The sequence below is a fragment of the Adiantum capillus-veneris genome, chromosome 10 (genome assembly GCF_014529385.1).
Source record: "Adiantum capillus-veneris isolate H3 chromosome 10, ASM1452938v2, whole genome shotgun sequence".
Lineage (NCBI taxonomy): Eukaryota > Viridiplantae > Streptophyta > Polypodiopsida > Polypodiales > Pteridaceae > Adiantum > Adiantum capillus-veneris.
The window spans coordinates 98224617-98237092 of NC_140940.1; positions in this window are offsets into that span (position 1 = coordinate 98224617).

Genomic DNA, 12476 nt, shown 5'->3' on the forward strand with positions numbered 1-12476 from the left:
TGGGATGTACATCAATCAGACATTGTTACTGCTTTCTTGAATGGTGACATATTTGAGGAAGTTTATGTAACGCAGCCTCGCGGTTTTGTCATAAAAGGACAAGAGGACAAAGTGTGCAAATGTAAGAAGGCTTTGTATGGGTTGAAGCAATCTCCTCGTGCTTGGTTTGAGAAAGCTGACACTCATTTGGTTAAACGAGGCTTTCGTAACAGTCCAACAGAAAGCACATTGTATGTAAAGCATGAGGATGATGTATTTCTCATTGTGGTTCTTTATGTTGATGATTTGCTGATCACTGGACCAAATGAGAGACATATTGCTGAATTTAAGGCTGATTTGAATGCTACTTTCAAGATGAAAGATTTGGGGCTGTTGCATCATTACTTGGGTATACAGTTTAAGCAGTGTGATGGTGGTATTGCCTTGTGTTAGAAAAGTTACATAGAGACATTGCTATGTAAGTTTCGACTTGAGGATTGCAAACCTATTGCCACTCCCATGGAAACAGGTTTGAAGTTGAGTCTACATGATGCTGGCGATCCTGTTGATGTCACTCTTTACCAAACTGCTATTGGCTGCCTCATTTATGTATGCAACACGAGGCCAGATATTCAGTTTGCAGTCTCGCAGGTCAGCAGATTTATGCATAGCCCAGGGTCTAAGCATTGGCAGGCTGTCAAGAGGATTTTCCGCTACCTTAGTGGCACTTTACATCTTGGCTTGTTTTATCCCAAGGGGGGATCATTGCCGCCAGACTTACATGCTTTTTCGGACTCAGATTGGGCTGGTTGTTTTGACACGCGAGTGTCCACAAGTGGTTTTTGTTTCATGCTTGGCAGTTCATGTATATCATGGTTGAGCAAGAAGCAACCTACTGTGGCCACTTCGAGTTGTGAGGCTGAGTACAGGGCAGTCTTCACAGCTACGGTTGAGTGTGTATGGCTCAGACGCCTTATGGCTGACTTGGGTGTTGGACAGGACACTGCCAACACTATCTACACTGACAGTCAGAGCGCATTGGCAGTTGCGAGGAACCCAGTTTTTCATGCTCGCACAAAGCACATTGAGGTGAATTACCACTATGTCAGGGAGAGGCTCTCAGTAGGAGAGATCAGCTTGGCTTATGTGCCAACACAGGACAACCTTGCAAATCTTTTCACAAAGGCATTGTCTCGTGAGAAGCTTGAAGCTTTCCGCAAAGCTTTGGGCTTACTCCCCTTTGTGGACTGATCCTGTCCTCAGGGCATGGCACTTCCCTTTACTCATGTGCCAGCTCTCGTTCACCGCATCACTCCAGGGGGGATTTGTTACCATATACATGTGGTAGTGATGTGTGTGAACACACTAGGACCGCCGGGGCATTTTTTCCCTCTTTAGGAGGTTTTTTCCCCCGTGCATTGTATATACGCCCATCACTCTAGGGCTATCTATCTTTCCATTGCACACTAAGTAACACACTCTCTATTGTGTGCCTTGAGCTTCCTTCGTCTTCTCCAAGCTGTGTGTGTTTCTCTGCAACCCTAATTCCAACAAATGAAAGTCTGCCGAAAAAAAAAGGGGTGGGGTGGGGGGGGGGGGGGGGGGGCTGTTCCCCGCACGCGGATGATGGGGGGGGCTCTATCCCCCCCGTCCTTTTTCACATTCGGAAGACTATCGTCAACAACAACAGAGGAAACATTTTTCTTAATTTGTAAAATTTCATGTATTTTTTTCATCAAATCTTGTTAATGATGCATCGCAATGCAAAAATCATTAAAAAAAACGAGGCGGGCAGAGCCCCCCAATCATCCACTCACGCATGGATGATGGGAGGGCTCTGCCCCCCTCTTTTTTCAACAATCAGCAGCTTACCGTTAATAGGATGCGAATTATTTTGCAATTTTTACATTGAAACAACATCATGAACGGGATGCATATTATTTTTCAATAAAAATGTTTTTTTCCTCTAAGATACCATGCGAAAAACGCGGAAAAATGGGGAAGGCAGAGCTCCCTGATCATCCACACATGCAGATGATGGGGGAGCTCTGCCTCTCCTTTTTTTTTTGCATTTTTCACATCGTAATAGAAGTTTCTATGGTTGAAAATGGATGCAATGATATATTATATTTTTATCAAATTTTATATGAGTTTTACAATATACAACATATAGGGTATAAAATCAATATATGTAGTATAGTATAAAATATAGAATATATTATATAGTATATAATATAAGTTTATATAATACATACTACATATTATAGTAGACTACATAAATATATAACATAACTATGTATAACAATATAACATAAATAGCTATATGTTGCAGATATAGTATATAAGTATATAATAGTATGTTATTTAAGTAGTATCTTATAGTATATAGTCTTTTTTTATGTAATATGTAATTTGTACTAAACTATTTACTATAGGTTCTATGGAGAAGAGCAAGAAGACAAGAAAGGGAAAAAAACCCATGCCGATGCCAAAACAAAGAAAAGAAGAGAAAGCTCAAAAGCAAGCCCGAGAGGAAATGCTAGCAAAAGAGTTTAAAAAGAAACGAGTAGATGAAGGGGATTTTGCAGAAAAGTGGGTGCCACGCAAGGTTCGCACCAAAAACCTATCGGCAACCCCTGTCACTATAGAGTAGTTAGAAAAAATGTGGGCACAAATGGCGCGAGAAAAGCTAGCTGAGGAAAAACTTAAAGGACTGTAGAGGATGCAAAGAGAACAAAGAAGAGGCCATAGTCGAACAACTCCACCAAAAGTTCCCACTCTGACTCTGAAAACAAATCTTAGGGAGATTTTGGGTTTAAAACTACACACACTCAAGAATCTCAACCCAAAACCTCACAAGGACAAAACCAAATATCAAAAGAGTTGTCCCAAGCCATAAGATCCCCCTACAGTAATAGAAGAAATACGGCAACCAATATCTACACCCAGTGCATCAGTACGTCAATGGAGCATTGTTAACCCCTACTACCAGGCCTTGCACCGCGTGGCTGTAGATTTGTACAATATGGTTGTACAAGAACACATGCAAGAACAAAATGTTGTCGCAACACTACAAAGTGAGCTAATCGAACTCTATGCTAAGCTTTGTATGCTCAAGAATGACCAAGAGGAACTAGTAATGAAGGCTCAGATAGCCCGGAAAGAAGCGCAAGAATCACAAAATCAGTTGCTCCTGCAAAAGAAAAATTAGTTGAAGCTCATGAAGAAATAGCAACTGCCAACAGAGTCATTGTAGTCCACCAAGAAGTGATTAGTGATCTGAAATTAGTGTTTAGAGTTGTTTACAACCAAGTAGATACACTAGAAAACTAGCTAGCCATGGCGGAGATATAGCCAATTAGTGCCGAGGAAGAGCTCACGACTCAATGCCGCATTGTCAAAAAAATCAAGGCCAATCCTCGATTGACAAGGCTGACAAAGACAAGTAAAGCACCCTCAGATGCAAGCTCAAGAATCTCAAAGCTAGAGCGGGCAGTTAAAGTGCAAGAGAGAATGCATCAAGATGCCATCACCATAGCGCTAGCTATAGAGGAAGTACTTCAAGTAGAAAATTCTACCCTTAGAAGGGAGAATGAAGATATGAAAGCACAAGTGGCTGCATTAATGGTGGCGAAGTTGGATTGCGAGCAACAAGACTTTTGTGACACAAATGAGCATGGACATGATGACCTGGGACAACAGGATGACACGTAAAAAGAGCAAGATGCTTGACAGGGACCACTATAGACTCAACAACAAGGGTCATCATCTCAAGCCACTTGCCCCACAACTAGAAAGGACCAAGATAAATGGAAGCAACAAGCAACACAAGATGTTCTAGAAAGTAGCAACACCAAATAGAAGAGAGGAGAGAACGAAGCCTGAGACAGTGAACGAGGGAGCATATCAGATGACAGAAGAGGCCATAACAGAGATGAAGGAGAGGATAGCAGGGACATAAGAAGAGCGGTCGAAAAAAGCCACGGAATGGGAGATCCGTCTCCTCCATTCAGTCAAACTATAGCTCCTCCAACCCTCTAAAATCAATGAAGGCTCGTATACCCACTCTCTTCCATTCCCATTAATAAAGTATGAGTGCATTTTTAGTTAGGAAGTCTACCATATAAAAAGAGATGCTTGAAGCTCAACCGCAAGAAAAACAACCCAAATGGAGGCTGGCATGGCTTGAGAAACATCTCAAGTATATGATTCATATGGTGAGAGTGCCAACAACCATTGAAAAAGATGTTGTCACATTTTGTCCAATACCCAGAGTGTGGACATGGATCCGACACAAAGCCATCCAAAAAGAGCATCGCAACTTGCTAAACTACCTAATTTTTCCGGGACCCAAAGACAAGCAAAGAATGGATGAAAAACATATGCTTAGCACTCTACAGGCAACCATCAAAAAGTATGAAGGACTTCCAAATTTATCCTCCCAAATGCTACGAAAGATTTGAAGAATGATGGCTACCTACATAACTATGTATCATAAACCCTGGATATCAGAAACACCTTGGATGTCTTTCCCCGATGGAAATAAGGGGTTGGTTTATGATCTCAACCAACAGCCAGATGAACAATTTTTGCATGGCTTTTTTGCTCGCTTAATATTCATGCCATCTTATTTCATGAGCACTTTTGAAGAAGCCTTCTACACTGGGTTTTTCACATTGAGCACTACACTATTTGGGCATGAATTCAATGATATCAAAGCGCGTTTTGTAAGCAACCATGCAATGGAACAACTATCTTATAAGGCCAAGGGCAACCCAGGGGATCACGACGGACCTAGGCCAAGGGTCTAGACAGCTTGGAATGCAGACTAGGGATATTAACGGACAAAGACTAAGAGTCTTATGGTTTATTTATAGGGTGTTAGGGATGAGGATCTCCCAAATAGTCTCTTGGGTTCTTACATTGGTATCAAGAGTAGGGCTAATCTTGAGAAGGAGGGCGAGTTCATTTCACTTTACTGAAGAGCTTTCCATGCTCATGCAACTTTGGGGAGGGGGGGGGGGGATGATGGCCATTTCCAGGAACTCTTGCTAGGAGGGAGGGGAAGGAAATGTGAACCATTTTTTGCATATGTAGGGCTGCTTAGGGTAGGGAGGAAGCGACGCTCAGCCTTCATCATTTGGCATGTAGGCGGGCTTGTTGAGAGTGCAAGGCCAAGGGGGACGAAACCCATTTAAGGGCTGGAGAGTGCAGAGCAACACCACGCCCTCTCTCTCTCATCTTCTCCTCATGGCATCGCGCAGCAGGCGGCCATCACCCCTTCTTTGGGCATATTTTCAAAAGTAATGGTTTTTAAAAAAAAACTAAGGGAGGGTGCCCACGCCCTCTCTCTCTCATCTTCTCCTCATGGCATCGCGCAGCAGGCGGCCATCACCCCTTCTTTGGGCATCTTTTCAAAAGTAATGGTTTTAAAAAAGAAACTAAGGGAGGGTGCCCACGCCCCTCCCCCTTTTTCCATCCTCCTATCTCTTGCCGTAGAGAAGCAAAATCGGGCACACCGAGCCTAGGAATTCAAGACCACCAACTGAGCGGGCTGAAGATGAACCAAATTTCAAAGAAATTGCAAAAGTTCTAGAAATTTTGCATCAATTTCCACACATGCAAAGATCATATACTTATCAATTTTCTACATAATTGTCAACAGGTGGTCGATTTTCAACATTGCAAGCGCCAAAGCAGTGAAATTTTACGGCTTGGATTGTGGATTGAGCACGCAACAACGGGATTTTCCAACAAAATTATTGAGTTTATAAAGCATCAAGGAGCTTGGACAAAGATTAGGGCTTGTTGTTCGGCCTCGGCAATGTCTACTGGTGATTTATAATTGGCATGGCCAATCGAGGGAGTTACAAATTGCTATCATCCGACAACATTGAAGATAAGGTATCTTCTATTATCTTGTTGGAAAAGCACACACCACCATGGATTCAGATGTTAATATGGATCTGCATTTTATTTTGAGCATTTTGTACCAAATCCACTTGATGTTCCCTTGCGGTCGGATGCTCGCATGGAGGGTACCCGCGCGGCACCAAGGCCGGATGATGGCTACGAGCTACGTGATATACAAGAGTTTTGTACCATGCAAACATGTATGTCTGTGATGAAGAAAAATGTAATGTAAATGGCCTATGAACTTTGAGAATAGCCGAATTAAGAGAATTAGAGTGAGCATTTTTGTGAGATTACTTTGAGAACTTGGAGGGTTAACTTTATTGATGGTAGCAACATAAACATAGTACTTAATTAACTTGGCATGAAAAATACTTTTGCAAGAGAAAGAGTATTAGAGAACATGCCAATAGATGAGGACCGGATTTACTTGGAGCCGGTCCTCCCTTCAAAAGGCGTTGTATTATAGATTCTCCCATCAAGAGAGACTTTGTTACAATACAATCTTTGTGTTCCTGGTGACCTTGGTGATGCTATGAACATGGAAAGCTTCATGCATCACGAGCTTAACATAAACTTTGCAAAAAGAATTAACTATCCCAAGCCTCAGTCCCAAGGCCTCAAACACCTTCGAAGGTGGAGAGAGATAGTGGGGAATGAGGGCAGGGAAGAGGAAGAAGAAACATTCCATAGGAGAAAGAAATAGTTCCTCACTTATCATCACTCCTTTTGCTTAACATAGTAATGAAGATGAAGAAGATGGTAAGCTTAAGCAATGAAGCATGACTCTTGGTTGGATTTGCATTCCATAGCCAAGAGTGTTGGTGTAGGCTCTCCACTTCTCAACAAACTTGGAGAAGGAGATGGAGCTCTTGCATTTTGCACTCCACACAATGAGAGAATGTGTGTGTGTGTGTGTGTGTGTGTGTGTGTGTGGGACAGTATACCCCCCTTCTCGTGCTTGGTCCACCTCTCTCCCTCTCTCTCTCTCTCTCTGTCTCTCTCGTATTATTTTATTATTTCCATTGGACATGTGTCCTATTTTTCCTCTTTGAGAGAAAGAACTTAATTATTTATTTTTATGTATCTAAATTCTCATTGGACTCCAATAGAATTCAAACACATCATGAGGGCCACATGTGGAGGATTATTTGAACATGTGTCTTTTATGCTTATTAAGTCATTTGGTTGAATTGAATACTTCAAAGACTTAGTCAATCAAGCATGGCACCTTCATGTCTCTTGAGAGTTATTTTTGAATTGAATACTTCAAGAACTTTAGTCTTTAAATCATGTGAGAAACACCTCAAGCTTTTGGGTAAAGTTTCCACTAACACTTAGCAAGCCAACAAGCACCTCATGCTTGGGTAGGATTCCCACCTCAAGGTCAGCCCTAGCTTGCCTAAGGTCAAAGGAATTTTGAGCAAGCTTTCAGTAAGTCAATAAAGAACTCTATTTTCGTATACATGATTTTTGTTAAAGATTTTCAAAATGAACCTAATATTTTAGCAAAAGAAAATATACAAACTCCCAAGGAATTAGAGTTATCCAATTTTCTCAAGGGGTTTCAAGATGTCTTTATGACATCTCTTGTGAACTACCTCCTAAACGATGCAATGATGACCATGCAATTGAACTTCTTCCAGGAAGTTCACTGCCTAATAAACCTCCTTATAGAGTTTCTCAAGCTAAACAAGAGGAGATTATGCGGCAAGTGCATGAGCTAGTTGAGAAGGGCATGTTTAGGCCTAGCTCATATCCATTTTGGTCAATCGTGTTACTAGTGCAAAAGAAAGATGGCACATATTGAATGTGTGTCGACTATAGATGTAATGGAAATGGCCTATGAACTTTGAGAGTAGCGGAATTAGGAAATTAGGTGAAGCACTTTTGAGAGATTACTTTGTGAGCAAAGGGGGTGAACTTAATTGATGGTAGCAACATAAACATGGTACTTAGTTAACTTGTCATGAACAATACTTTTGCAAGAGAAAGAGTTAGAGAACATGACAATAGTTGAGGACCGGATTCATATGGAGCCGGTCCTCCCTCCAATAGGCATTTGTATTATAGTTTCTCCCATCAAGAGAGACTTGGTACAATACAATCTTTGTGTTCCTTGTGACCTACGTGATGCAATGAAGATGGAAAGCTTCATGCATCACAAGCATAACATAAACTTGTAGAAAGCATTAACTATCACAAGCCTCAGTCCCAAGTCCTCAAATACCTTCAAAGGTGGAGAGAGCTAGCGGGTAATGAGGTAGGGAAGAGGAAGAAGAAACATTCCATAGGAGAAAGAAAAAGTTCCTCACTTATCATCACTCTTCTTGCTAGCATACATAATAGCATAGTAATGGAGATGGAGAAGATGGAAAGATTAAGCATTGAAGCATGGCTCTTGGTTCGATTTGCATTCCATAGCCAAGAGTGTTGATGTAGGCTCTCACTTCTCACAAGCTTGGAGAAGGAGGTGGTGTTCCTCAACTTTCACCAAGTAAGAATGACCTTGCAAATGAGTGTGTGTGTGTGTGTGTGTGTGTGGATTATATCCCCCTAGCACCCCCCTTCCTTGCTTTGGGTGAGTGGTGACTTTTCTACTTGTTGCAAGCTCATTGGACCCCTCTCCCCCTAGCCAATCACATGCAGCATGCAGTCAAGTACATGGGTAGTCTTTTGACAAGTGTAGAGAGAGAGCTTGAAAATATCTAGATATTTTTTGGATGGAAGTAGAAGCTCATTGGACCCCTCTTTAGCCCAACCAATAGCATTCAAGCATACCATGTGGTTAAGCTTAGTGAGAGTTTGACATGTGTCCCATGTGCCCTTTTAGAAAAGGGGTGCCCCTTAGGTGAGTGGAAGGTTAGGTCAAAGATTCCCCTAACTTTGGGAATTTTATGCATAGGAAGCTTCTCAAGCAACTTCCTCATGAAGTGTGTAGGGTCTCTTTTTGACTCAAGTATCTTACTCCCCATGCATAGGAAGCTTCTCAAGCAACTTCCTCATTAAGTGTGTAGGTCTCTTTTTGACTCAAGCATCTTACCCCCCATGTATAGGAAGCTTCTCAAGCACTTTCCTCATTAAGTGTCCAGGGTCTCTTTTTGACTCAAGCATCTTACCCCCCATGCATAGGAAGCTTCTCAAGAAACTTTCTCATTAACTATGACAAGTACCTCAAGTACCTTAGTCATCAAGCATGACAAGCACCTTAGGTGGAGTTCCCACCTCAAGCTCAGTACTAGCTTGCCTAAGGTCAAAGGCAAGTTTAGGTCGTGTTTCCACCTCAAGCACAACCCTAGCTTGCTTAAGGTCAAAGACAAGTTTAGGTCAGGTTCCCACCTCAAGCTCAGTCCTAGCTTGCTTAAGGTCAAAGGACTTTTAACACTAACCATTGGAGGTCTTTAATGAAGTCAACCCTAAGGTATTTTGAGCTCCATTAGTTAGCCTTGCTCTTTGACAGACCATCGCTCATTTAGGCCCCTTTACCATTGGCCCCGTTTTCTATGATAGATCCGTAAGCACATGTCTTTATTCTAACCCTTGTTCTGTTTATTATCCCACATTAAATGATCAATTTAATATGAGAAAATCATTTGGGTTGGTTAGATATTAGATATTTAATGACAATAGAGCACTAAATAGGATCACTATCAAGAATAGGTTTCCCGTTCCACGGGTAGCAGACCTATTTGATAAGCTACATGGATTGACCTAAAAAGTGGCTACCATCAAATAAGGATAGTTGATCAAGACATTGTAAAGACGGCATTTCGCACTACGTTTGGTCTTTACAAATACATTGTCATGCCTTTTGGCTTGACCAATGCACCAGCCACATTCAACCGCTTGGTGGAGAAGCTATTCAGGCCTCACCGAACCTTATTGGAGTGTTCTTTGATGATATTATCATCTATTCTAATTCACTAGATGAATAGATGATATTATCATCTATTCTAATTCACTAGATGAACACAAGCAAAACCTCCAGGTAATATTTCAAGTTCTAAGAGAGAATAAACTTTTTGTTAATCGAAAGAAAAGTAAATTTTCTTGCAAGAGATTCAGTATTTAGGTCACACTATATCTCTCAAGATGGCATCCAAATGTATCCATCAAAGTTAGAGCTAATAAAAGGATGGCCTAAACCAAGGAATCTTCATGAACTAACAAGCTTTATAGGTATGTGTGCATACTATAGACGCTTCATAGAAAAGTTCTCACAAATTGCAGGACCATTACATGACCTAACAAAGAAAAACGTTAGCTATACATGGTCTGCCAAGGAGAACAATGCTTTCGAAAAGCTTATCTCTCAACCTGTGCTTACACTACGGGATCTCTCAAAGCCATTTGAGGTCCAATGTGATGCTTGTGGTGATTGCCTTGGCTACCCTAGAGCAAAGGGCTGTCATTTTGTAAATGAAGCTCCCAAGCAATGGAAAAAAACTTCTCAGAAGGCAAAAATGTCTAGAGCCCGTAATAGGTTGGTATCTGCAAGCAAAAGTTCTTGATGCAACTCTTTCTCTACTACATCACATACCAAAGCTGTTGCAGTTGCCTTTTCCAATATCTTTATATGTAAATGAGTAAAAGTAGCCTTGATTTCAGGATGCAATCCATAAAGAAAAGATCAAACTTTGTGAAGCTCATCCAACTCATCCAACTTAAGAATAAGTTGTCTATACTTGGAGAGATGAATGGTTAGAGAAGACTTGTGCATGTAACAATTATCATGTGCCTTCCAATCCTCCTCTCTTCATTACAAGGTAAAAATTATTTGTGAAATACATGCTAAAGATGCACCCATGCCTTGGGTTTTTGTGTAGGTGGAATGGACATCCACAACTTGTAGGCCTTGCCTTGCAAAGCTAGGTTGGTCTTTAGAGGACGTGAAGCATATGGTGTTGCACATAGATGGTGAACGTCTATCCACTTATGTAGGAACATTTTAATTGCATCTTTATTTCATTCTTGATCTTCACCTTTGTACACCACTATCATGCCACTTTGTGTGCATGGGCCAAAAATCAGAATAAAGGTACCATTTTGTTTGTTGCTCAGATTGTGGCTTAGTATTGGTGATCAAAGGTGAATGGGTTTGGTACAAAATGTATGCCAAATAGCATGTTTGATGGGAATTTGATTGAGTTATCACAAGTAAACCTGTGAATGTGGAACAATGTTTGGAATAGGTCAAATTTGGGAATATTGATGCATTGATTGACATGTGTGCATTAGATGGTATGATGCAAGTCAAATTGCAAATTATGGTTGGTATTTTTTGAGCCAAGGCCAAGGTTGTGAGCTTTGGGCTTTGATCGAGTTCAAAATTGACCCTTTTTAAGGGATTTGTGGCAATTTTCATCAAATTTTAATATTTTTCTTGGTGGCTTTAGAGATTTGAAAGGGGGGGGGGGGGGGGGGGGGGGGGGGCATGTGGGAGTACCACATTGCACCCATTGAAACCTATATGAAATGGTTGTGGGAAGGAGGTTATGGTATATATTCAAAATGTGGAGCCCCTCATAAGCATCACAAGAGGGAGAGACCCCTTGAGGGAGCTCCCCTCCTTTTGCCAAGGTGGACTTGTGTTGTGGATCATCCTCTCTGTGGGGGCACTCATGCATGCACAATTTTGTGCTATGATAGCCTTGCATCAATGCCATCAATGACCTGCTACCATTGGTAATTGTCATTAGATATTGTTTTGTAATGGGGGTGTTCACACTTGGGTGACCATGGTCGGACACTTTAAAGTTGATGCTCCCTGTAGGAGGTCTTTCCTACGATCTTGTTGTTAATCCTGGCACCATTTGGGCCGTGTAAAGACTGGAGACCAGAGCATGCAACTCTCCACCCGACCATGCCCCGTATAGGCCCTACCTTGCTAATAATAGGGCCCCCTTGACCGCATGTTCGTCCTGACCCTTGGTTTGTCACCTAGTCTTATCCTAGGCCTGACATTATCCCCCCCTTGTAAAAATGTGTTCATCCTAAAAAACAAAAGTGATTGCATCTTTATAAGAACACTAATGTTTTCCATAGTGGCATCCTTCAGGGATCCAACTGTCTATTTGATCGAAACATGGTTCAGATGGAGGTCCAATGAAATGAAGAATAACATCTTGATTTTTCACATTATTGTCCCACATAGCGTAGAAACTCTATTTAGAACTCACTTGAGTATGCTAAGCGAGTTGTCACAACTATGATGTACCCAAAAGAGTACCTCTTTTCACTTTCCATGAAAGTAACTGGGTGACGTAACTCCTCAACAAAGTATAAGTCCTTGACTTGTTATCACATCAATAAACAAGACCACCATAACTAGTATTCAAGGTTGAGAACTTGACTTAAACATGAAGAGACTAAACCTTGTTGCAAACATGCTTTACCTAATGGTAAGAAAACTCCAACAAGAGTGATACATGCTTTCTAATTGGATTGCTTGGTGCTAAGGTAAGTGCTTCACATATCCTTTAGCACAAGAGTACTCTTGTAATTTGCCTATCCTCTTTGGATAAATGAAAATACTGAGGTGTGTTTCCTCGCCGTTTACATACAATTTTTCAAAATGACTGGTA